The sequence below is a fragment of the Cydia strobilella genome, chromosome 6 (genome assembly GCF_947568885.1).
Source record: "Cydia strobilella chromosome 6, ilCydStro3.1, whole genome shotgun sequence".
Taxonomy (NCBI): domain Eukaryota; kingdom Metazoa; phylum Arthropoda; class Insecta; order Lepidoptera; family Tortricidae; genus Cydia; species Cydia strobilella.
This window is the reverse complement of record NC_086046.1, coordinates 7,300,044-7,325,175: the sequence shown is the minus strand read 5'-3', so window position 1 is coordinate 7,325,175 and position 25,132 is coordinate 7,300,044. Positions and strand designations below refer to the sequence as shown.

At 36.3% G+C, this 25,132-nt stretch overlaps 1 protein-coding gene across 1 annotated transcript in view; it reads right to left on the bottom strand.

Moving 5' to 3' along the window:
- The window catches only part of LOC134742380 (ecdysone receptor), a 324,182-nt gene that overhangs the window by 266,587 nt on the left and 32,463 nt on the right, over positions 1–25,132 (bottom strand). Inside the window, exon 2 of the mRNA XM_063675496.1 lies at positions 19,990–20,048. The gene's annotated coding sequence lies outside the window, so the exon portion shown is untranslated. The remainder of the gene's footprint in view (positions 1–19,989; positions 20,049–25,132) is intronic.

Sequence of the window (25,132 nt, the reverse complement as noted above, 5' to 3'; positions counted from 1 at the left end):
TTTCAGAGATAAAGGGGGGGGGGGGGTATAATTTTAAGATAAACAGTTTAGAAGTTATTCAAGAAAATATGCAAAAAATGACCATTCCCCCAATTTTATCTCCTAAACTACAGGGTCTAAAATTTTGCAAAAATACACAACATTTTTATAGCTGTTTTTGGAGTATCCACCGCTAAATCAATATTTAGAACGCCTAAAACACGAATATTATGCTTTAAAAAAATGAGGGGTGTTATTTTATGTTAAATTGTACATTAATACACAATGATTTGTCGTCCCACAAAGAAAACACTTAAAACAAACATTTTGTATGAAGGGTCCAAATTTTCAGTGCAGTAGCGACCTCTAAAATGTAACTGCCTTTACCACTGGAGGGCTACGTCACTTTTTTCTTTAATATATGACATTAGTTTAAAATCTACTATATTGGTTTTGTATAGGCAGAGACTAGGTACATTAAGGGGGTGAGACGCTTATTAGACGAAAATTTTAACTTCGACGAAATAAGCAACTTTCTAATGTCTAAATATGTCTAGATTTTAATTTGCGAGAGCTACATAACATGACATTCCTTGTAAAAGTTTGGTTATCAATATCAATGTCAAACCGAGCCGCGTGTTGAAATAGTTCGCGTATTTATTTGACATTTTTGACGTTGCATTATCCCAAACGTTCCCAATAACTAATCCGTCCACATGACATTTGACAGACGCGAATGACAGACGAACGCCTACGTAGCCCACAAGTCGCTGGCCCAATACTACAGGGTTCTATGTTTCACTTTTATCGAACTGAAATTTGAATTTTATGATAGTGAGATAAGGTCGAATTTCAACTATCTCGAAAATGTAACATAGAGCCCTGTAATATTGGGGCAGCGAAGTGCCAAATTGTATAAAATGACTAAATAATTTGGTGTTAATTTATAAATGTCCACGTTTTTATTTAAAGTATAAACAAGAGTAAAAATAAATGTCCATAGCGGCAACATACTTGCCATCATACTCGTTGTCATCAAGCTCACTTTACTTATTAACCTATTGAATGAGCTGATGCCTTTACTGATACTGAAAAGTGATATGTAAACTTACTACATACCTATACGAGGCTTGGACGTTAGTGAGATTGCTGGTATCCTACTTTATTACCTACATATAACATGAGTTTCATATGATTATCCATCTGGTTTCTTGAGCTTAAATAGTCGCCTCCATCCTCCCCTTATAGCGACCCCATTCCGCACACTAAGTTTACCTTAAGTTCATATGATGAGTGGTTACACTTTTTCGTAACTACGATGTGTTCTATAATTCTATATTACTAATATCTTCGGACGAAACCCTTCGTATAATTATGATTGAACTTCACTTACATTAGCCATCAACAATTCCCTCGGATCACTGTTCACACTGAATCACAATCTACGTCTCCTGTAGACTTCATTATTCTAATAACACAATAAGAAAGTCCTTGAAGAGATCCAAAAGCAAATATCATTCTTCCCGTAGCTTTGTTCGCACACAACTTGCTTTTCTTACTGTCGTTCGCGCGTATACCCTCAAAAATCACCACAACCTAGAAGCGGTTATTTAACTTAAACGTGATTACGAGCGCCATCTACTCCATGACGTTGGCAGCTATTAGCCGATTCGCGATATTCGCGACACTCGTACTTAAAACACAAACCCATCTCTACAATAAGAATTACGGTTCGAAATCGAATGATTAGAAAACAATGTGAAATGGTTGTAGGTAAATAATCATTTAAGTACCTAAAATAAGCAACTAATTAGTATCTTCGCCAAAAAAAAAAGAATATTCGTACCTACTTACAGGTACATATGTACGTGATCATATCATTGCGAAGTCCGTACTTAAAAGTACTAAATAGTAATAGGAATACTTATTGCCTTATTGTTTGCTGCTAAGTACATAGTCCCTTCTTCAAATACATTGGAATAGGTAGGTAAGTTTAGAAAACATACACCAAGCTCGTAGCTCCGAAGTTAGTTTATATTTAAATTTTCTGTTTGATAAAATATAGGTAAAACAAACACGCTACTTACACAGTACACACTACAGATGTACCTACGTAAATTTAGAATTTTTGGTACTTAAATATTAGCATAAAGCCTGTACCGACTATTAGACCAACTAACTACAACAAAGCAAACACAAAAAAAAAAAACAAGTTGACTTGTAATTGACATACCGTACATGGTTTACAAAGAGACATAAGTACCAGTAAGTAAGCAATGTAACCTACTTATTCAGATATGCGATTTTACTCAATTAGCAATTTATATATTTATAATCGGAATACTTCAAAAGGAAAAGATAGGTAACGGGAAATGTATATATTTGGTAATAATTATGTATTTCTGTATTACTGGAATAATTATGTTATGTCGCAAATGAATAACAATCTCGAAAGTTACTGTCGCTGCCACCAGTAGAATAGATGATGTTATAATATCAGAAACAACAACAGCCTAACTTTTTTCACGTTGGAACTTTAGACCTGAGGGCCCACCGCGATAAACGATAATCGAAATTTCGTTACCTATCTATCGCTCTTACATATTCGCGTTATAGAGAGAGAGGACGAAATTTCGATTTTCGTTTTTTGCGGTAGGCCCTCTGGATAGCTTATTCTTCAGCCGGCAGTCAAACATTCGGTCGGCCTTCACTGTTAATTTTTGGGTTTGTTCCGAATAACCCTGTAAGATTAAGGTAGAGTAAGGAAATGAAAAAGGTTCTCTTCTGTTTGCAGTGTTTGCCGCATGAGCTCAAACTATCGAACCCCAAAAATCAGTCGAACGCAGCACCGGCTGTTTCCGGAGGTCATTGTGCGCCGCTATGACGTCATCCGCGACCTTGACGCCTCTCGTTGCACGTGAAAAATGGCGCCGTCAATGTTCCAGTGCGTAAGTTTTTTTACTTTGCCTTTTGCATTTTTAAAACTGTTTATTTTGTGAGCTGCCAGTATTTTTCTGTCTAAAAGATAATTAAACTGGAAAAGATAATTCAATAAGGGCTACCGTTTTTGTGTTCACCAGTTGGCGCCACTGTAGATGTAGGTCCAGAAAAACAGATCTCAAAATTATTCTATGCTTATTTTTATAAAATCAATACGTTCCAATAATTATACACAAAGGTATTTTAACGTCTAAATGTGCCATTTTTCAACCTCTTTAAATTTGCATATATTTTAGTTGGCATTTTTTTACCCACTAACATTTATTGAGCTATATCTATTAATCAAAGATGGACAAAGATTTACCACAATTATGAATAAGGAGTGAAAATTCCCGATAAAAAAGCTTGAAACCCCCAAAACTTCTTTGCATTTGACATTTTGAAAGACCTCCATCGGCTCCATCTACACTAGCGACAAAAGACACAGACGGACAGCGGAGTCTTAAGTACTCTATGGGTACGGAACCCTAAAAATACCAACATACAGTCAAGGTACGAGTATTTCAATATCGAACAAAAATATGTGTATACAAAGCAGCAAAAGTATGTGTACCGCCTAGACATTAATATATGTATACACAGCTAGTGTATACATATATTTGGCCCTTTATCTTACTTTACTTACTGAGAAGAGAGGTACCTACGGACCGTTTTATATTGTTCTGTTATTGGGTGATATGGCTAGCCAGACTATAAATAAGTGATTCCTTCTTAATATGGATCACAGTTTACTTATTTTTTCTTCATTTATAATTTTTACTTGACTTTTCGTGTTTAATTACCAATGCATTTTTAATTTACGCTTCACTGCTTATTTTCACTTGCTTGATTTTGATAATGCCGTTAATCCAGTGAGCCGGGTACTAAAACTACATATTATTTTTTGTTTGAAGTTGGGTTTTTATTCGATAAGCCAGGTGCACATAGCTGGGTAAACATATGGGTGGGCTAGTAACCTACTTATTCATTATTTATTTTCATTTTCTACTAGGTTTTGCTCGCAGATATATGCATTATGTACGCCTGGATACGTGACTATCACAGATCAAACACCTAGGCCGGTTTTTCTGGCAACCTATACTCTGGCAAGCCTACTATGACAGTATAAAAGGAGGCGCGAAATAAGAAATAAACATCACATTCTCACATTTCTCTGCAGCTGACATTTTGAAATTCGTGACTGTGTCTAAGTTATCATATCAGTTGAAGCTGATAACAAAGGTCTCTTCTATGACCGTGTCGTCCAAGAAGCAGTTCCCTTAGTAATAATCTTTACGTCAAGACTCAGCCTACGTAATGAAAAGAGAACATACAGACATATACACATGCAGTAATACCCCGCTTTACACGACCCAGTTTATGCGCGGGTTTGCTTTAACGCGAATTTTAAATTTCGCGCTAATATGCCTCGCATTACGCGGATTGTTTATGTATAGTTTGGCAAGCCATTTCCGCCAGTGGAAAAAGGCGGCAAATTTAAAAATGTAGGCGCGAAGGATTGACCAGCCATAGAAAATTTGAATTTCGCGCCTTTTTCTACTCACAAAGTGGATTCGCTAGAGTTTACTTAAATATGCAGTCATTTACTTGTCTTTGGTTGCGGAAACCCCCGCTTTCTCTGATCATTCCCCGTCAACCCCGTTATACGCGAATTTTACTTAACGCTATTTTTTGCGGAACGTATCCCTCGCGTACAGCGGGGTATTATTGTACCTACAGATAATAAATAGCTAGGTTACAAAACAACCGGCGATCTTACCGCTAAAAGCGATCTCTTCTAGATCTTTGGGTAGCAGGAAACTAAGTAATAACTGACAACAATGAACGGGTAGTGCAGATATTAAATAAAATGAGATGTAATGCAATTCTTCAATCCTTACCGATCTTTCCTTCGGTTAACCACTGACTTTTTTATCTCTAAAATAGTCCTGAAATTTGCAGATTTAGAATAAAAGGCGAATTTCTTTAGGATTCCCAGATGGGAGCGGTTCCTCGAGGACCCCAAATGTCAAATAGTGTAGCCATGAAAAAGGGACTTAAATGAACATACATACCAAATTTCAGGACTGTTCTAGTGATTTCGAGCTTTGTCCTAGTTCGATTGTGCTTTGTGCTATATACATTTTCCGCGGCTTTATAATGTTATGATAAAAACGGGTGTTTGAACAGAATTAGGGTGCATGTGTAACCGTAAACGGATTTGCGGGCGAATGCGGGCAGTCAGTGAGTCGCTCGTAAATATGAGTCAACCGTCTGAGGGCCGCCCTTGTGCCGTCCTCCAGGCTTGGGTAAGGCAGGAGTCATACATATAGCGGGATGTGCTAGCAATCGATAATTTGCGGGCGATTGCGGGCAGTCAGTGAGTCGCTCGTAAAGATGAGTCAACCGTCTGAGGGCCGCCTTTGTATCGTCTTTCAGGCTTGGGTTAGGCAGGAGTCATACATACCTCTATAGCGGATTCTTCCAGCAAGCGATGATTTGCGGGCGAATGCGGGCAGTGAGTCGCTCGTAAAAATGAGTCAACCGTCTGAGCGCCGCCCTTGTGCTGTCCTCCAGGCTTGGGTACCGGTGATAATTAAGTGAATAAACGATAAACCTGGTGAGTCAACAAAGGCGGCTGTCCTTGTCAAGTCCTCTGGGCCTGATAGAGTTGAAGTCACAAATGTGACTTTAGTTTACGCAAGCAAGGCAATGACCAGTACTTGTAAACTCGCTTCGCTCAACTAAGGCCACACGGCGTCGTATTACGATACGCTTACGCTTCTTACGTTATGAGGCCGTATGCTGAGGGTCTAAGACTTCACCTATACCGTACGTAAATTCAATTAAATACAAGCGGTCGAATACTCGTTCATTATAGGGTAAAGGCACCACTGCTCAGCCATGCACCAGTGGTCAGCCTTTCTTGCTTATTTTTGGCGGTAATTATCAAACCTTTTCTACTTTTCATGTCAAAAGTAGGTGATATTATAGATTGATAAACTATTAATAAAATTGAAAAATAGTTTAATTTTTAAAAAAATATGTCGAGCATGAACCATAACACTACTTCAAAGAAGTGCTGTCTTCTGACATGAAGGATCATGTGATTGCGCCATTTTTTTTGGAGTGTTACATGGTATTTTGATAAGTCGTTTGTCACGTTACTCCCTCCACGTATATTGGAGGAGTGAGTAACGGAGCTGGGTGTGAGGAGGTAGAAAGGAAAGGATAGATATAACAGGGGTAGGTTCTTTATTTATCGGCTATTGTCTAAATATGACACGCTAACAGATGGTTTAAATTACAAAAAGAATAAAAATACGTTTATAGTCGCGCTAGTACCACGCGCAAGGCAGGAGCACGCACACGGATAGGCGCGCTGATAGCACGCGCAAGGTGAGGCGCGCTGGTAGCACGCGCAAGGTGAGGCGCGCTGGTAGCACGCGCACAGTAAGGCGCGCAGATAGCACGCGCAAAGGTAAGGCGCGCAGATAGCACGCGCAAGGTGAGGCGCGCTGGTAGCACGCGCACAGTAAGGCGCGCAGATAGCACGCGCAAAGGTAAGGCACGCAGATAGCACACGCAAAGGTAAGGCGCGCAGATAGCACGCGCAAAGGTGAGGCGTGCTGGCAGCACGCGCACAGTAAGGCGCGCTGATAGCACGCGCACGGTAAGGCTCGCTGGGTAAGGCGCGCTGATAGCGCGCGCACGGTAAGGCGCGCTGGGTAAGGCGCGCTGATAAGCACGCTCTTCGAAGAGGCGAGGCGCGGTGACAGCACGCGCCTGTTGAGGCGAGGCGCGCCGATAGCGCGCGCCTAGGAGACGAGGCGCTCCGTTAGAGCAACCGCAAAGCACCACCGGACTTGGGCGCGTGCAGAGAGAGTGCCAGACTTCGCCAGGAACACAGGTACTTTTTAAGGAGCGCGAGCGAGGGTTTCTTGATGGTGCGGGGCCTGGCTTGGCCCCGCACGGACCCTTATAACTGACGTTCCTTTGTTGGGAACTAGAAGCAAACTGAATTCAGATGTCCGCTGGGCCGCTTATATAGCTAGCGATAACATTTTCTAGAATTATTCTTTACCTTATTATTATTTTTGAAAATATTTGAAAATATTTGTTCACCAGTAACAATTTTTAGATAAAATTTAGAACAAACTACTTGAAAACTATACGACCTAAACTTCATGCTAAGGAATTTAGAGTAAATTAATAGTTTGACGGATTATGTCGAAACAAAGAAACAAATATGTCAAGGAAAATTTATAGTGAATTTTAGGTCGATTAGCTTCGAAATTATAATAAAAACATGAAGTGATTAGAAAAACAGCAAGGTAAGTAACCGGACGGGTCAGGGCCGTAATAGGGTAGAAGGAGTTTAGGGAGAATTTAGAAATGGTAGCCAGAAAGTAAACATTTTAAATCAAAAGTTTCAGGGAGTAATTTGGAAGACGAGAATCGGACAGGAAGACAAGGCAAAAGCGTTAAGGAATTATAGAATTATAGCCGATTGGAGAATCCGGAGGATCAGCCCGCGGGAGTAAGGACTGGGAGTTAGGACCCAGGTATGAGATGCTACACGTTAACAGCCGAATTATGATATCTTGTTAAAAGAATGTGGACTGTATCGCATGATTAATACTTATTCTTATCTAAAAAAAGTAAAAAATGAATATGGATTTATATTCATTTTTTACTTTTTTCAGATAGAATAAGTAATAAGTATAAAAGTAACATTTTTAAGGCGGCTGACTATTGGGAAATACTTTTTTCTACGAAATCCAATAGTCAGCCTCCCTTGGCTGACTACTGGGTTTATGGCAGTAATTTTGAAAAGGTCGTAAACCCAGAAGTCAGCCGGGGGAGGCTGACCATAGGAATCACAACTTTTTTTATTTTCAAATGAAATCTGAGTCGTTAAGCCAAGCACCTTTAAATATTTACATTATTATGACTTTATTTGATTGAAATAAGTAACTACCCAGTAGTCAGCCTGTGGCTGACCAGTGGACATTGACATCGCGGAACTCAAAACCCACTAATCAGCCGTTATAATGGGATGGCTGGGCACTGGTGGGTACTTAAAGGCTGTCTATTGGTACACGGGGGGCTGATTACTGGCAAAAACGCACTTTCATTATATTTAATGAAATATTTTTAAAAGCAACGTTTAAAAACGTTTTATTCCCAACAAAACTTAAAATATATGAAATTCTTGAACAGTAAAAACTTTAATAATTCTTATAGGTCAATTAGTAAGCAAATCAAACGATCTTGAACATAGAAATTTCGTAAAAAGGCTGACTACTGGTGCCTTTACCCTACCTCTCTAAGGCCGCCTTTACATCTGTAAGTTTTACTTACGGAAGTCACTTACGTAAGCGACTTACGATATTTTTTAAGTATAAACAGTTATTGTAAGTGACTTATTGTAATTTCTCACAGCTTACGTAAATTGGAAAATTACATATCTAAACACGTTCGAGTTTGTTTACGGAAGGGACTCACAGCTTATCGAACTAAATTGATAATAATAAATTGAGAATGTCCGGTCTAAAACAAAAACAAAATAAAAGCTGGTCACCGGACGAGGTAGAAACTTTGATTACTGCTTTTGAGGCACGTCCCATGCTATGGGACTACAAAAATAAGGAATACAAAAACCGCGTAAAAACAAATTTGTTACATATTGAATTTAGTAAGATGTTTAGCACCACTCCAGAGGAAATAGTTAGTAAATTGCATAATTTGAAAGCACAATTTAGCCAAAACGTGACAAAATTAAAGAAAACGAAGTGACCATAAGTTTCTCCGCTGATGAAATAGCCGGTCGAAAATGTGTATCATTTTTTTTATGATTGGTGCAACTTTTTCTAAAAGATATTCAAAAGTCGTAGAATTCATTGTTATAAAATTTAAAAATTGGTCTCGGTCTTCCAGTCTTAACTCCTTCAAAAGATTTTCAAATGCACCTCTTGCCATTCTTCTTTCTAGCCATGGTTTCATCCAGCATTTTTTTTTTGCTTTCGACTATTGGATAAAATGATGTATGCAGCAGCTGCTTGAACGTGGCGACTGTGAGAAGGCATTTTATTACTGGGAAGCAAATGTAAATGGGCGTGTAATAATTTTTGCAAGTTTAAACTTACACAACTTACGTAAGCATTATTTACGTAAGCATTTATTGCAAGTGTAAATGCAACCGTAAGTAAATTATGTAAATATTACGCAAGTAACTTACAGGTGTAAAAGCGGCCTTATGATCTGTCGAAAACGCTTATCCTATTTTTGTCGTCTAACTCGCTCCGGTTTACAACGACTCCACCTTTACCATACACGTTATATATACGAGCGGTCAAGTACAGCATTTGGCTCGTTCATTATACTTCTAATGATCTGTCGAAAACGCTTATCCCATTTTTGTAGTCTACTCGCTCCGGTTTAAAGATGTAGTGCATTATTATTTTCCTTCGTATATTCATGAAAACGTACGAACATGTCTTGCTATTTCAGTCAGTCTCGGTACAAAAAGTACTGAGGTTGACTGAAGTAGCATGACAAACACGAACGTTTCCAAGAAAATACGATGGAAAACAATTGTGCCATTCTTAATCAAAAGGGTACTTATTGTCGGTTGTCAATAAGGCGCTATTGCCATATAGCTTTAATTTGAAATCAACCTTATCGACAAGCGACAATGTGGTACCTTTTGGTTGAAAACGTCCCAATTATGCACTACATCTGTACAACGACTCCACCTTTATCGTACGTTAAATATTCCTACGAGCGGTCAAGTACAGCTTTTGGCTCGTTCATTATACTCTAATGATCTGTCGAAAACACTTATCCCATTTTTGACTTAATTGCCCCTTTAGAAGGCAGCAGTTGCTTTAAATTGTTTGACTCATAAGTTATAAAACGTGAAATTCGTCCCCAATCAGCCCAATAATATGCTTTTACGGCGATAATAAAGGTTTAAGAGTCCCCGGCAAGCTCGGTCGAATTTTACCTTCCCATACAAACCGAGTTTCGTTCTTAATTTTAAAACTACGTGTTGGATTGTAACGAAACTTTGCATATACAATGACATGAGGTTATACGCTGTAAAGAGTTCGAAACGTCGGGGTGTATTATAAATTCAATATACGCGATATAATCCGTTTTCATAGTTTTATTTAATTCTATAAATATTAATTAATGAAATTGTATATAGATAATTTTTATGTTTTAGAATTAATTGCTATTTTTTATTTTTTGGTTTCAGGTATTTATTATTAATGTTATTTGTACTAGTTGTAAGTTGACATGTAACTATTTTTTTAAATTTATTTTCATGAGTAACTATCGCGATAACCGAAGACAATATTATTTGATAATCCAGATTCCAGTTACCACAAAATATACATATAAACTCGGAAACATGATTTTTCTTACACTTTATTAAATTGAACTTTTATAATACCTACCATCATAATCACGAAGACAAAAAAATATCAAAAAAATATCCATCCGATTCATTTAAGAAATAGGATCGAAAAGGAAATTCAGTACCGGTTGATTTATTTTATTGAAGTGCAATATTTTTAGGGGCGATTATACTGTTTTTTATTTTGTGTCCTCTACTTGTACGGGTTTGTTTGACGAGTTTGTTAGCTAATAGGGAAATAGGTATAGAAAATAATAAGAAATGAATTATAAATCATGTTGTTTTATTTCAAATGATCAAATAAAAAGTATAGGATCTAGGGTATTTATATATTTTACACTCTTTTAGAAACAATTGTTCTAAACATCTTTATACATCAACAATAGTTAGCTAAATGGGGTCTTATTTTGTATATACCTGGTTTCAAAACAAATCAATAAGTAAATTACTGAAAGGTATTTTAATTAGAAAAATATTACTAGTATAATTATGAGAACCAGATTTATACATGTTTTATGTTAAACAGTGGTTAACGGTTTTTAGGCCGAGAATCTCATATATTTCAATTCATAATATGCCTAGACCGTTTATTTATAATTAGCAAAGCAAAGGCAACTACTGAGGATAGCAATTGAAATTATTTACAGAAATAAATCAATTGCAGAAATTTAATAAAAACTATACACAATAAAATACAGATTAATAAGGCAGGACCATACCTGTTGTTTACTAGTAGCTTGCTGGAAACGAACTGACTGCAAACTGAGCTCCCTGGCATTTTATAGTGGCAAAGAGCAATCAAGCTAGTTATCAGCAAAGCAACTTTTAAAATAAATACATTGTAAAACTTAATCATAAATATTATCATTCTATTTCGAATCACATTAAAAAATAATATTCTTAATTTTTATTACTTTACAATATCATGAAGTTATACTTAGACTTAATATGACACTAAACCGAAATATTAACAGTCGACTTGTCAGTCGTTGTATTTACTACATATTATAAAAATAGGCTACATTTTGAAATGCAATTATCACAACAATAGTTTACTTTAGATATGGAAATTCGATAATTTATTTACATCCAGGAATCATAAGTATTTATAAAAAGGTATACTAAAAATAGTATTTGTATTGTACTGATTTGGAATGTCAAGTAAAAGAAATCTACCTACCCATTTTTAATCACAACGTAATTCTTTGATAGAAAGCTATTGTTAACAATATAATCTATCACGGCCATACTGACAAGTACTTCGTTCTCGAAGTACACAATCAATAATATTAATAATAAATAAATAAAGTACACCCTAGCATAATCATAGGAGAGTGATTGATTAAAATATATTAACTTGACCACTTGCCATATATCTAGACATGTTTGTCCCATTCACCCGCTGCTAATGAAATGGACAAACACCAAACAAATGGCCGACCAGCGGAGTGCTTTGACTGCCTCAACACTTGCCAATCATCTCGACATGTCAATCTCATTCACTCGCTGCTAGTGAGACAGAAAAACATCAAATGAAAGGCCGACCAGCGAGTGTTCGACGTTTTTTTTTTTTTTTTGCTATACCGACTACGTCACGAAAATAATCAACCATTGACAAAATAATCAAACTTTAATCAATCACTTTAAATACTAGCGATTTGACCAATCGGCATCACTATCTTCGCATAATCACTATTTGCATAAGGATTAACATACATTGTATTTTATTTATCTTGGTTACTGAAAGATACATTACGTTGTTGCCTCATCGTCCAAAAATTCTCCTGGCCAATAACGTAATTTTTCTTTTGCAATTATAACATTTCTTAAATTTCCCAGACCTCTCAGAGCATAGCGATCGTTAGGTAAAAGTGCGGTTATTTCATAGGGTCCTTTAAATTTTGGCATTAATTTATTATTACGTCTATGATCTTGGTTAACATAAACCAAATCACCTACAGCTAAAGCCAAATTGTTACGTCGAGTGGCATCGAACCGGTCTTTAAATTTTTTTGATATTTCCTCAAGACGTTGTGCTGCTAAAGCTCTATCTGCCTGTGTGTTAATAAGAGAAGCCAGAGGGTTTTCATCTAATATGCCATCTAAACGAGCTTGCAATGATGGGATATTGGCATCAATTCCTATGAGTAACCGAAGTGGGGAAAATCCAGTAGATTTTTGAACGGTCGTATTTATTGATTGCTGGACTTTCCACAATTCGTTCGGCCAATCTGACAAATCATTACAAATAGTACTGAGCATATCGGTTGCTGTATAGACATATCGCTCGACCTGGCCATTACTCCTGGGAATTCCCGTAGCAATTAAATGATGCTCAATATGTAAATCTCTGAAAAGTGCTTGAATTTCACCGGATGTAAAATTTGTGCCCCGATCTGTTATTACTAAGGTAGGTGTTCGAAGAGTTGTGACTATTTCACGTATGATTGGTACTAATTCGCGAGCATTTAATGATTTTATGGGTTTCAGTAAACAAAATTTTGTAAATCCGTCAACAAGTAATAAAATATATTTATACCCTTCATTTGATTGTGGAAACGGACCTGTGCAGTCTAGGTGGACAGTGTGAAAAGGAATGGCAGTTTTTTTGATTGGGTGTAAAAAACCTTGTTTTGGGCCATGATGGCTTTTTCGTTCAACACAAACCAAACAATGTAATAAATATTTTCTAACAAAAGCTGCCATCCCTGGAAACCAAAAGTGCTCCCGAATTTTACCAATCGTCTTATCATATCCTACGTGACAGTGTTCATCGTGAAATAAACGAAGAATATTAAGACGACTTCCTTTTGGTATATATAGTTTTGGTACTTCATTTGGGCTATTTTTATAATGTAGCAAATTTCGTCTGACGATATATTGGGTTTGGTCTAGGTCGCCTGTCTGTACTCTATCTATTAAAGCTTGAGTATCGGGGTCTCTGTGCTGTGCTGCCTCTAACCAAGACTCTGGATTATTGTTGGGGATTACATTAACAGTATTATTGAGTGTTGAATGTGAAGTGGGTTCATCAACAGGATTTCTGCTCAGAAAATCAACATGGCTAATAAACTTTCCTTTTTTGTACATAATTTCAAAATCAAAATCTTGTAAATATGTCCACCAACGTGCAATTCTAGGCGATAAATCTTTTTTGGACATTGTTGCTTTAATAGCATTGCAATCTGTAATTATTTTAAATTTGATTCCGAGTAGATAAACACGAAAATGTTTAAGGGCGTTATAAATCGCAAGGGTCTCTAAATCATAGGAACAGTATTTTGACTCTACCGGTGTGGTTCGTTTACTAAAATAAGCAACAACTCTTGATTCTTTGTCAAGCTTTTGTATTAATATGGCCCCATATCCCAAAGAACTAGCGTCAGTATAGAGTTCAGTGCATAAATTAGGGTCAAAAATGGATAGTGGAGGAGAAGATGTCAGTTGATCTATAACATATTTTCTAGCGGAATCCTGTTCAGGCCCCCAAAACCATTTTTGATTCTTTTTTGTCAACATAGTTATGCAAGATGTCCGGCTAGCAAAATCGGGAATGAACTTTCGAAAATAGCTTGCAAGCCCCATAAACTGGCGTACTTGCTTGACTGTACGAGGGATCGGAGAATTCACTAACGCAGATATCTTCGCGTCACTAGGTCTTACTCCATGTTGTGATATGTGCTGACCCAAGTATTCAATATTATCAACGAAAAATTTACATTTTTTGGGGTTTATGGTAAATCCAGCTGAACTAAGGGTTGCTACTGTCTGCTCTAAATATTCTAGACCTTCTTCAATAGTCGTGAATGGTATAAGAATGTCATCCATGTATACAAGTAGGAAGTCCAAATTTTTCACTGCTTTTGATATTGCTCTTTGGAACACGGACGGACCATTACAAATTCCAAAGGGCATTTTTAGGTACTCGTAGTGTCCGTCCGGTGTTACAAAAGCCGTGTATTTAATTGAATCAGTCGAGACTGGAATTTGGTGAAACCCATTCTTCATATCTATCGAAATGAAATATTTGGCATTCCCAAGCTTGTTGATTTGATCCTCAATTAAAGGAAGAGGGTACCTGTCCTTATCAATATTTTTATTTAATGACCTATAATCAATACAAAGTCTATCACTTCCATCTTTTTTTCGTACCAAAAGAACTGGACTGGCAAATGAGGAATCACTTTCGCGAATTATTTCATTATCTAGCAAATTTTGCACTATCGCCTTAACTTTATCTCTTTCGTGGGGGGACAATCGATACGGCCTATAATAAACGTTAGTATTATTTTTTAATTGTATTTTTAACTCTCCTGTATTGACACATCCGTTATTATTTAAAACATTAGGATACTTCGCAAAAATATTTAAAATTTGTGTTTGTAATGTTACGTCTAAATTCTCGATTCTTGTCTTTAGTTCACTAATTCCACTATCGGAAATATTCTCAATAAAATTAACCTCGGAATTAGAGTTTGAACAACATCTACGGACAACTTTACTGCCGTCAATATCGGCGATTATTTTAATTCCAGAGTGTAGTAAAATATTTCTACCAATCAAAAAATCAAAACTTAAACTGTGATCCTGTACAACATAAGCGTCAAGTTCAAGACACAGATCGTCAAACTTTACAGGAATATTAACTGTACCTATGGTCTCAAGGATGCCATCACCAAGTCCGCTTATTCTGGAGATGTGTGGTTCTATTTTTATTTTTAGGTTATTTGCAATAGAATGTTTAATAATACTACAAGCAGCTCCTGTATCAATTAAAGTTTGTACAATCATATCGTAAATTGACGCTTTTGTTAACTTCAATTCTGCCCTAAAAAATTAACCTGACTAGTTTTTGAATCGGCAGTCTGACTAGGATTTGACGTACTGGCAAGAGAGGTACTGGTACGTTGATTTGGGTTCGCCGAAGCACGTGCTTTGAAAAAACATGTAGTTTCCGTGTGACCGATTTTCTTACAAAATTCACAAGATTTTTGTACAATTTTACTAACCGAGGGCTCACTTTTTACTTTTACATCAGTACTTTGATTTGTGTTTTTGTAGCACTGAGATTTTACATGACCGAACTTGCCACATGAGTAACATTGGAGTATCGAATCACCACGAGAATCTAATTTGGAGCGTTTGAATCTATTTGGGCTGTTATTATTAGTATTTGACACGCTTTGCTCTAAAGGTCTTTTCTTGGGTTTTACATAAGCAGTGAAAAGAGAAATAAGCTCTGCTGTCGTTTTAGCGCCGCTATTGAGGGATGCCATTTTCACGCTCACGTCACTGATACTTCCGCAGACAATATCAATTAACTGACTTTCGGTAAACGCTATCTTGGTATTTCGTAGCAACCTAACCTTTTCTCTAGCATATTCACAGTAAGAATCTGCAAGATCTGATGTATAAGCAACAGCTTTGGATAGTTTTTCAGCAAGGTTACGTTTTTCAGGATACAAATCAGTAAGGTCATTTTTGAAATTCTCCCAAGTACGTCCACCAGTCGGATTCCACGATTCAAACCAAGTTAAAGCAGAGCCCTTCAGGGCCTTACCGGCTTTTGCGACAGTTGCGATGCTACTCCATCCAAACTCCTCTGTAAGCTCAGCTATGTTGTTGCACCAGGTCTCTGCGCCATTGTCGCTTGTAGCTGGGTCGAAGACAGGTAGGGCCACGTCGTCGTCTGGGCGACGCTTGGATACAGCATCCGCGATGGCCTTGATGAAAGATTTTAATTCTTCTGACTTCATCCTGAAACTTATTTCAAATTGTATTAGCACAAGGGTTCATTCTTCCAACACTTCTGATGTTAGCTAATAGGGAAATAGGTATAGAAAATAATAAGAAATGAATTATAAATCATGTTGTTTTATTTCAAATGATCAAATAAAAAGTATAGGATCTAGGGTATTTATATATTTTACACTCTTTTAGAAACAATTGTTCTAAACATCTTTATACATCAACAATAGTTAGCTAAATGGGGTCTTATTTTGTATATACCTGGTTTCAAAACAAATCAATAAGTAAATTACTGAAAGGTATTTTAATTAGAAAAATATTACTAGTATAATTATGAGAACCAGATTTATACATGTTTTATGTTAAACAGTGGTTAACGGTTTTTAGGCCGAGAATCTCATATATTTCAATTCATAATATGCCTAGACCGTTTATTTATAATTAGCAAAGCAAAGGCAACTACTGAGGATAGCAATTGAAATTATTTACAGAAATAAATCAATTGCAGAAATTTAATAAAAACTATACACAATAAAATACAGATTAATAAGGCAGGACCATACCTGTTGTTTACTAGTAGCTTGCTGGAAACGAACTGACTGCAAACTGAGCTCCCTGGCATTTTATAGTGGCAAAGAGCAATCAAGCTAGTTATCAGCAAAGCAACTTTTAAAATAAATACATTGTAAAACTTAATCATAAATATTATCATTCTATTTCGAATCACATTAAAAAATAATATTCTTAATTTTTATTACTTTACAATATCATGAAGTTATACTTAGACTTAATATGACACTAAACCGAAATATTAACAGTCGACTTGTCAGTCGTTGTATTTACTACATATTATAAAAATAGGCTACATTTTGAAATGCAATTATCACAACAATAGTTTACTTTAGATATGGAAATTCGATAATTTATTTACATCCAGGAATCATAAGTATTTATAAAAAGGTATACTAAAAATAGTATTTGTATTGTACTGATTTGGAATGTCAAGTAAAAGAAATCTACCTACCCATTTTTAATCACAACGTAATTCTTTGATAGAAAGCTATTGTTAACAATATAATCTATCAAGTTCGATTGGTCTCCATCTTTTTACAGCACTCTAATTCACACTATTATCCTCTCCAAACATCGCATCAATGATAAATGAGTGGATTGTTTTATCCAGAAAATATTATTCTTTGAATATCTTTAAATGTTCTCGAGCTTTACTAAAAGGGTTTTTAAAATTCAATCCTTAACGCCTCGGCCACAAAACTATAGTGCGCTGTGGGCACATCTCAAATTATCATGGATTAATAATTTGAGATATGATTACATAAGTATTTTGCTTTATTACGTGAAATAAATTAGTACAAAGATGGGCTTAGGTCCCGAAGAATCCCCTAAATCCAATCCCTATAAGAGGAATCTTAGCAGTTTGAATAGGTACCTATAAATAGGTAACATAAACCCTAAGCTGGAACGTGAGAAATACTTAATTACTTATTCCTATAGGGCATAGACCTGTCTCGTGTAGCGATGGGCAATTTCTGAAACATTTCAAATATTATTTCCTTAACAAAACTTCCGTGAGACACAGACATATTAAATATATTATTAACGGGTCACTCACGTATCCTGCTGCTCGTGGGCTCCTGATGACGCTCCTCGGTACGGAGTGAAACATGTTGAGCGTTTTCGACTTAAAATACGTGAGTGACCCGTTATAAATATATTTAATATTATTTCCTTAACTGTGAAATATTTCAATCAAGGAAAATCAATGACATGTTACCGAAGAAAGTTCACTTAAATGGCATGTAATATTTTCGCTAACAATGTTAGTAGAGCAAAGTCTAACCCCATTATTCATAAAACTTTACGAGCCTGAATTAGTTAATTATGTTTTACCCCTTTCTTACGAAGACATAAGTCAAAATGACAGATAAAGACAAACGATTAATAGTTCATTCAGGCTTGTAATGCGTTTATGAATAACGCCACAAAAGTGCCCCGTAATAACTCTGTATAAAACTGTTCACGGAGCACTCTTGGGATCACTTCGGTCGAGACCGTTTAACGTAGAAACCTAAAATTTTAAACAGTTATAGCAACCACTACCATTAACGCTGTTAATAAGTCAAAACTACTTATATCTTATTTTAGGGGGAAATGTGGGTGAAGATAGGTAGCCTGATTTTTTTTAAATCAATAAGACTCGTAAATCCTTTTCTAATTCTGCCATGGTTGCTCCATAGCCGCGCAAGATGTCAATTTTTTCGATTTCCAATCTAGATTAGGTAAATAGTACACGTGAATAGTTTAATTGAAACCTTAGGCGTTTATCACACCGCATCCAGTTGTGAGTTGTGACGATGATGCCAAAATTGTGAAGATCGCCTTTCAGTAACTTACATGAAATTGATGTACAAATCGCACTTTGGAAATTCACAAGCTACCCATCACTAGTCTCTCGTTACACACGAATACGCAGATTACTTCTCGTTACACGTCGACTGAACGTGTTTATATACTGAACGTGAACTCGAACGAATTACTAAGAACTCCCTAATATCTCGTTTGATTTAAGGAAGTCAGGGGTAATCGAGCAGTGAGATTGAGTAAGTTTCTAAACGACTTTCGTATTAATTGTCCTTCTTACAAGATACGAAATAGTACGGCAATTAAAATCCTTGACTGTACTTGTTACCTAGGCAAGAGCTTGAAAACACTGCATTTATTTGCAAAGAAGTTTTTGTCAAGAAGAATATTCCAGCTATCCTTACTTAATATAAGGCTTAAACCACTGAAATTCTTTACTTGAAATTTAGTATGGAAGATAGCTTGAGGCCCGAGGCGAATTTATCAATTATCATCGTCATCATCGTCCTCATACGCAGACGAAGTCGCGGGCAGAATCGTTAATATTGGCTGGTACTTTATTATATCCAGTTACAAATATTACTACTTTTATTATAGGGTAGCAAAGTCTGACATTACTAAGTAGTAGTTCGCCGTCGGCGCCGGATATCGCTTTCGGCTTTCCGCAGCCTCGTTCTCCCGCCAATAGCGATATTATCGAAGCCTATCTCACTCAATGCAGTATGTGTAGGCGTACGGCATTATACAATTACATTGTGCATGTTACATAGTGTTTCGAATGATTATTTGTACGTATTATTAATAAACTAGGTACGTACTAATTTGGACAATTTAAATATTTTTGCCTGCTTATGTTATTGCTTTTACAGTGGGTCGTGCTCGTGCTCAAGACATATGCCCCACTGCCGTTTTTTATCATCGTACCATTCGCAGTCGGTAGGTCATTTAGAACCAGGATCTGGTGCGGTTTAAAAGGGACTCTCCTTTTTGACTGTGGAATGAACAGCCTGTCGAAGTTTCTTCAAGACTCAGGCAATTTGCTTGTTTACCAAGTGTTTACCAACGACACAGTAAATTAAAACCATTAAGTACTTAGGTAATACCACAGAATGAATAATAGTACTACCGTACAGAAAGGAAACTTCCTACAAAACCGAAGTTTGACAGCGGTTCAGGGTCGAATCATGCTGTCCCTTTTTAATATATGGCACTATTCCTTTCGGCTATTTAGGGTTGTCAAAATTCAAGTCATTATTTTATCTGTGGTCGTGCACGCAAAGGGACGTCAAGTAGTTGAGTGTCACCCTAATAATTGCTCGGAGCAATGCTGAGCCGAACGGTGCCAGGTTTGCCAGAAGCGAGGAGTTTCGCACCCCTGGTAATACTATAAAACCTAATATTTTTAACAAATATTGGATGATTCGCGAGTCTCTTGCATAAAATGCAAATTAAACGCTAAATATAACATGTTAACTCACCGTTTATTAATGCGAATCCGTCAGAATCGTTGGTTGATATCGTCAGGATAACACTGTATCTGGAACAAACATGTTTACCTGTATGAGAGGCTCAAAGACTCGTATTTGCACGGTAATTTATTGCTTAAAGGAAAATGGAGATCAAAGGATATCGACGCATGAAACAATCAAATACATATTTTTGTTATAAATGGTATAGGGACGAGGATGCGTAGCCAACGTGCCAATCGTTTACGCTCCGTTGCGATCGAAACGCAACTGTCACTGTCGCACTAATATGGAAGAGTGATAAAGAGATTCAAAGGGTTTCGTTATCGTAGCGCAAGCGATTAATTGTCACCTAGGCACACAGGATTCGGATTTAACAATTTGTTATGGTATTGATCTTGTTTTGACACGACCTTGACGATCATCTTGGTGATTGGTGCGCATCTCACGCACGAGTTAACAAATCAGTGTGTGTTACCTTCAAAGTCGTATCAAAACCATAACAAATCACAATCGATTCAAGATCTGGTGATTTCGTCACGATATTTTCATATAGATAGAAATAGTTTGAATGGCGTATCTTGCGCCTTTCTGTTTGGTTGTCATTGCATTTCCACCACAGAAATAAAATACACATTCACAGAACAATAGATATAAAACTATCCACCCCTATGTTCAACTAGGGAACAAAGCAAATTATTTTATGAAATAATTTGATGTGTTTTTTAAAATAGTCGCACTACTATATTAAATATTAACTGAAATAGATGTCATATACCTCCAGGCCTTGGTCATTTATTATTTATTATATGACATCTATTTGACTTCATCCCTGTTCTTTCATTAAAAAAACCGGCCAGGTGCGAGTCGGACTTGCCCACCGAGGGTTCCGTACTTTTTTTAATTTTCAGATTTTTCCCTGTATTTGTAGTGTATTACTTGCCTTTCATAGTTCTAGGTCAACGGGAAGTACCCTATCAATTTTGATTCCCTTGAGTTATATACATATTTACGTTTTTTGCAGCATAAACGGCCGTTTTTTTTTTACGTTAACTTAGAAATTTGATTTTTTCACAGCTTCTAGGGACTGTAGACCGCCTAAGTATATGGTTTTAATTTCAACTCGATACAAAATATTGTCTTCGGTTACCGCGATATTTACTCATGAAATAAAATTATGAAGACGGATTATATCGCGTATATTGAATTTATAATACATCCCGACGTTTCGAACCCTTTACAGCGTTCGTGGTCAACGGGTGACTGGGATGTATTATAAATTCAATATACACGATATAATCCGTTTTCATAGTTTTATTTCAACTCGATACCTCTAGGTACGCGTTCCCGAGATAAAGGGTCTTGAGTCTTGACAGACAGACGGACGGACGGACAAACGGAGAGACAGACGGACGGACAACAAAGTGATCCTATAAGGGTTCCGTTTTTTCCTTTTGAGGTACGGAACCCTAAAAACAGTAAAATGTCCCAAAACCACTCGAACACGGCTCAATCAACAGATATTTAGGCATATTTAAAAATTTGTTCATTTTCCTGTATCATTACTCCACTCACCTATCATAATTTCTTGCCCAACTTTGCCACGTCAAACATTAACTGGCATACGAGTCACGACAATAAAGACACTCAGACTTTATTATGCTAATGACGAACGTGACTCTCAATTTCAGTTTGGCATCAACGTGGCATTACCGGTAAATGGTCTCTTGTAAAGTTGACGAAATATAAAGTGAGCCGATCTTGTTCAAAGTTGTTCGAGAGATCGACTCACTTTATATTTCGTCTTACCTACATACTTGTTCTTAATGTTTGTATTTACTAGTATTTAGTTAGCATCAAAAGTAACGGATTAGACTAAACGTTAAAATTAATTGTCATTCTCTAAAAGCTTAACAAAAATATACATATCTCCTGAAACAAAATAATAACGTAAAACTAAATATAAAACTAAAATTTAGCTGCAAATAAATTAACATTAAAGTAAACTTTTACCTATAGGTAAAAGCTCCCAATTACAAAAAGAAAAAAATATCCTTATACATAGAACAATTAGATTGTAACAGATAATTTTTAATGCATTTGTAGAGATTTATGACTATTTGGAAAGTTTTCGAGGGTGGCAATCTGCCACTTTTGGCTCGTTGTTTGTTGTTTCATCCGCTACTTGATGCTGATCTGATAAGTACAAGTTCAGAATGAAACAAAATTTAATAATAAATTCATGTATTGCGGCGTTCTAAAAAATTGGTAACACCATTATTAATTTAGAATTACGAGCTCTTTAGATAGTTATTAGGTACATTTATTATGTGAATATTAATACATTCATCTAGAATTTTCCATATCCTCTAGCTCTAGCCGCCCAGAGACCTATAAAAAGGTCTGTAAATAACTCCCATGCTACTCTATTTTAAATCTTTATTTTACAAATCAAAATCCCATTTGTTTTGCCACTGGGTGGCTAGGGCCGTAGGAGAAAAAATGTCACCATATCAAACTAATCATTCCGTAGAGGGAATATGGCTAAAGGTTAGGATTATGATGACTTGTGTCGCTTAACATAAGAAACGAAGGGACTTTAAAGTGTCGCCAAAAGCGACTAAAAATAATAGTGAGTACTGATCTAAATATTTTGACTTTTAAAGTGGTTAACGATATTGTAAAACCAACAACAATACAACAATTCTCGATATACAATTGTCCACAAACTGATCATTTCTTGCATTGCAAAGATACGAGTACGGTCTAGCAATTTTGCTGTTAGTACAGTTACCATCAAAACTACCCATTTTTTTTTAAGCGGGTCGTCAGTAAAGTGCGGGTGCCAGACTTTGACCATCATTTGTGACTTTTGTATTGCTTTAAGACAATGCGTCCCATACAGACATTTGATCCACAAAAAAAAAAACTGATCGACTGAAATCATTAATAAAAAAATACCCTGTTGGCGTTCTAAAGTAGTAGTAGTGCTACACACATTCCTTATATTTTTTTGCTAAACTAGTAGAAAATAGAAAATGATTTTGACGCATAGTTTGATCCGTTACTTTTGATGCTGATTGTACCTCAGCACCAAGCCTCATATCGTCACTTGTTTAATAGAGACTATACGTTTTATTACCTAAGTAAAGGTTCCAGGTCCGGGACAACATTTATTCGTACTACGGGAATCCGAGTAATTCTACTCCTTTTGAACAGATTTTATCATTAAAAGATCGCTATCTTCTAACTAGCAAGAAGTTATGTCAACAATTTTCTTTTAGTGGCTTGTGTTTTATAGAATTAAATAATAAAGCCCAGCAGAGCCGAGAGTCGACTCAAATTACTTTGGAAGACGTTAAGAAGTTTAGTATGTCTAAAATAGTAGGTACGGCTCCTCCAAGTTAAATGTCAAGGTAGGGCATGGACAGTGCTGCTGTATGTATTTTAAGAATTTAATTACTTACTTAGTACTATAATATTGTCTTCGGTTACCGCGATAGTTACTCATGAAATAAAACTATGAAAACGGATTATATCGCGTATATTGAATTTATAATTCATCCCGACGTTTCGAACTCTTTACAGCGTTCGTGGTCAACGGGTGACTGAGGAAAAATTACAAAATGCAAAAATACCCACATACTAAAATAATGAACAATCATAGACTACAAACTTTAAGGCTGGTTGTACATGCAAAATCGGTTCATAAGGCTAGTTATACACTATAATTATTTTCAAGTAAAGATATATATTATATACGCGATAAAAAAAAAAAAAAAAAAAACTATGCCGGCTCCAACCCTACACCACGGACCCGGAACGGACGGAAGAGTTCGAAACGTCGGGATGAATTATAAATTCAATATACGCGATATAATCCGTTTTCATAGTTTTATTTTACTTAGTACTATGTTAAAACTACTATAATAAAATAGTTTATCTTTAATCCTTGTTTTATTTAGTTGCTAGGCGCCGTGGGTAGCACTTCTCAGTAATCTTTTGTGACGTTTTCAACCAAAAGGTACCACATTGTCGCTTATTGATAAGGTTGATTTCTAATTGAAGCTATATGGAAATAGCGCCTTACTGACATGCAGTACCCTTTTAGTTGAAAATGGCACATTTGATTGGATAACGGATGTGGAAAAGACCCTTACGCCAATTTAATATATATGTTTAAATGCCGCTGTTCAATAGGTACCTATTTATTTATTTAATTTTAATACATAAAATAAGGTATTACCACGTATTACGGTCCTTATCAATGAGTTAATCGATAAACCTATAGTTAGTAGATTTTATATACATACATAAAATGGTTTGTACCATTTTTATTAAAGACAAAACATATCTTCCATATTAAATTAGTATGACTCCAGATGTATATATAATAACAGAGACAATGTATATGTCCTAAATATCTCGGTCTTTCATCTAAATCGGATCAACGGGTTAAGCGTGAAGAGGTAACAAACAGACAAACACGGTTACTTTCGCATTTTATAATATTAGTCGGGATGAGCAATGTGAACGAGACTTCTAGCAATCTTTAACGAACAACCAACTTCTCAAAGGTTTAGGTCAGACTATATAAAGATTGGTATTCTGTCTTATTAGCTAATCTCTGATGACAGAAACGTCTGCTGCGATATGTTAAAAGCTACTTTACATAAAGATTACCAGTCTTTCTTATTAGCTGATCCCTGTTAATATAATAGAAACATCTGCTGCGAAATGTGAAAAGCGTAGCGTATAAAGGTTTGCGACGAGCGCGGGTTTTCTTTTTATTTTCTAGAACAGAATAAGTTTCTTCGCGTCTTTATTGTTTTCTACTTGGTACTTTACCGGCTTTGCACTTTTCTGCTTACTACGTTCTTGTAAGTTAATATGATTACATATATACGGAACTATGTGTTCAGTTTTTCCTACTTTAGTTATGTATGTCATTCAGATCTTGGTCATCTTATGATACTAAAACACTCTTCTTAACTCGACGTTATTTTAATTTTCAATATATAAGCTTGAGTGAGATGCACTAAGATTTTTTTTTGTTTGCTGTTGCCAGTGTTGCCATTGGACACGCGCCGGCGCACCCGGTTACAACGTCCGCCGGTGTGACACGTCACACTTCGACTTGCTATACTTTTCATGC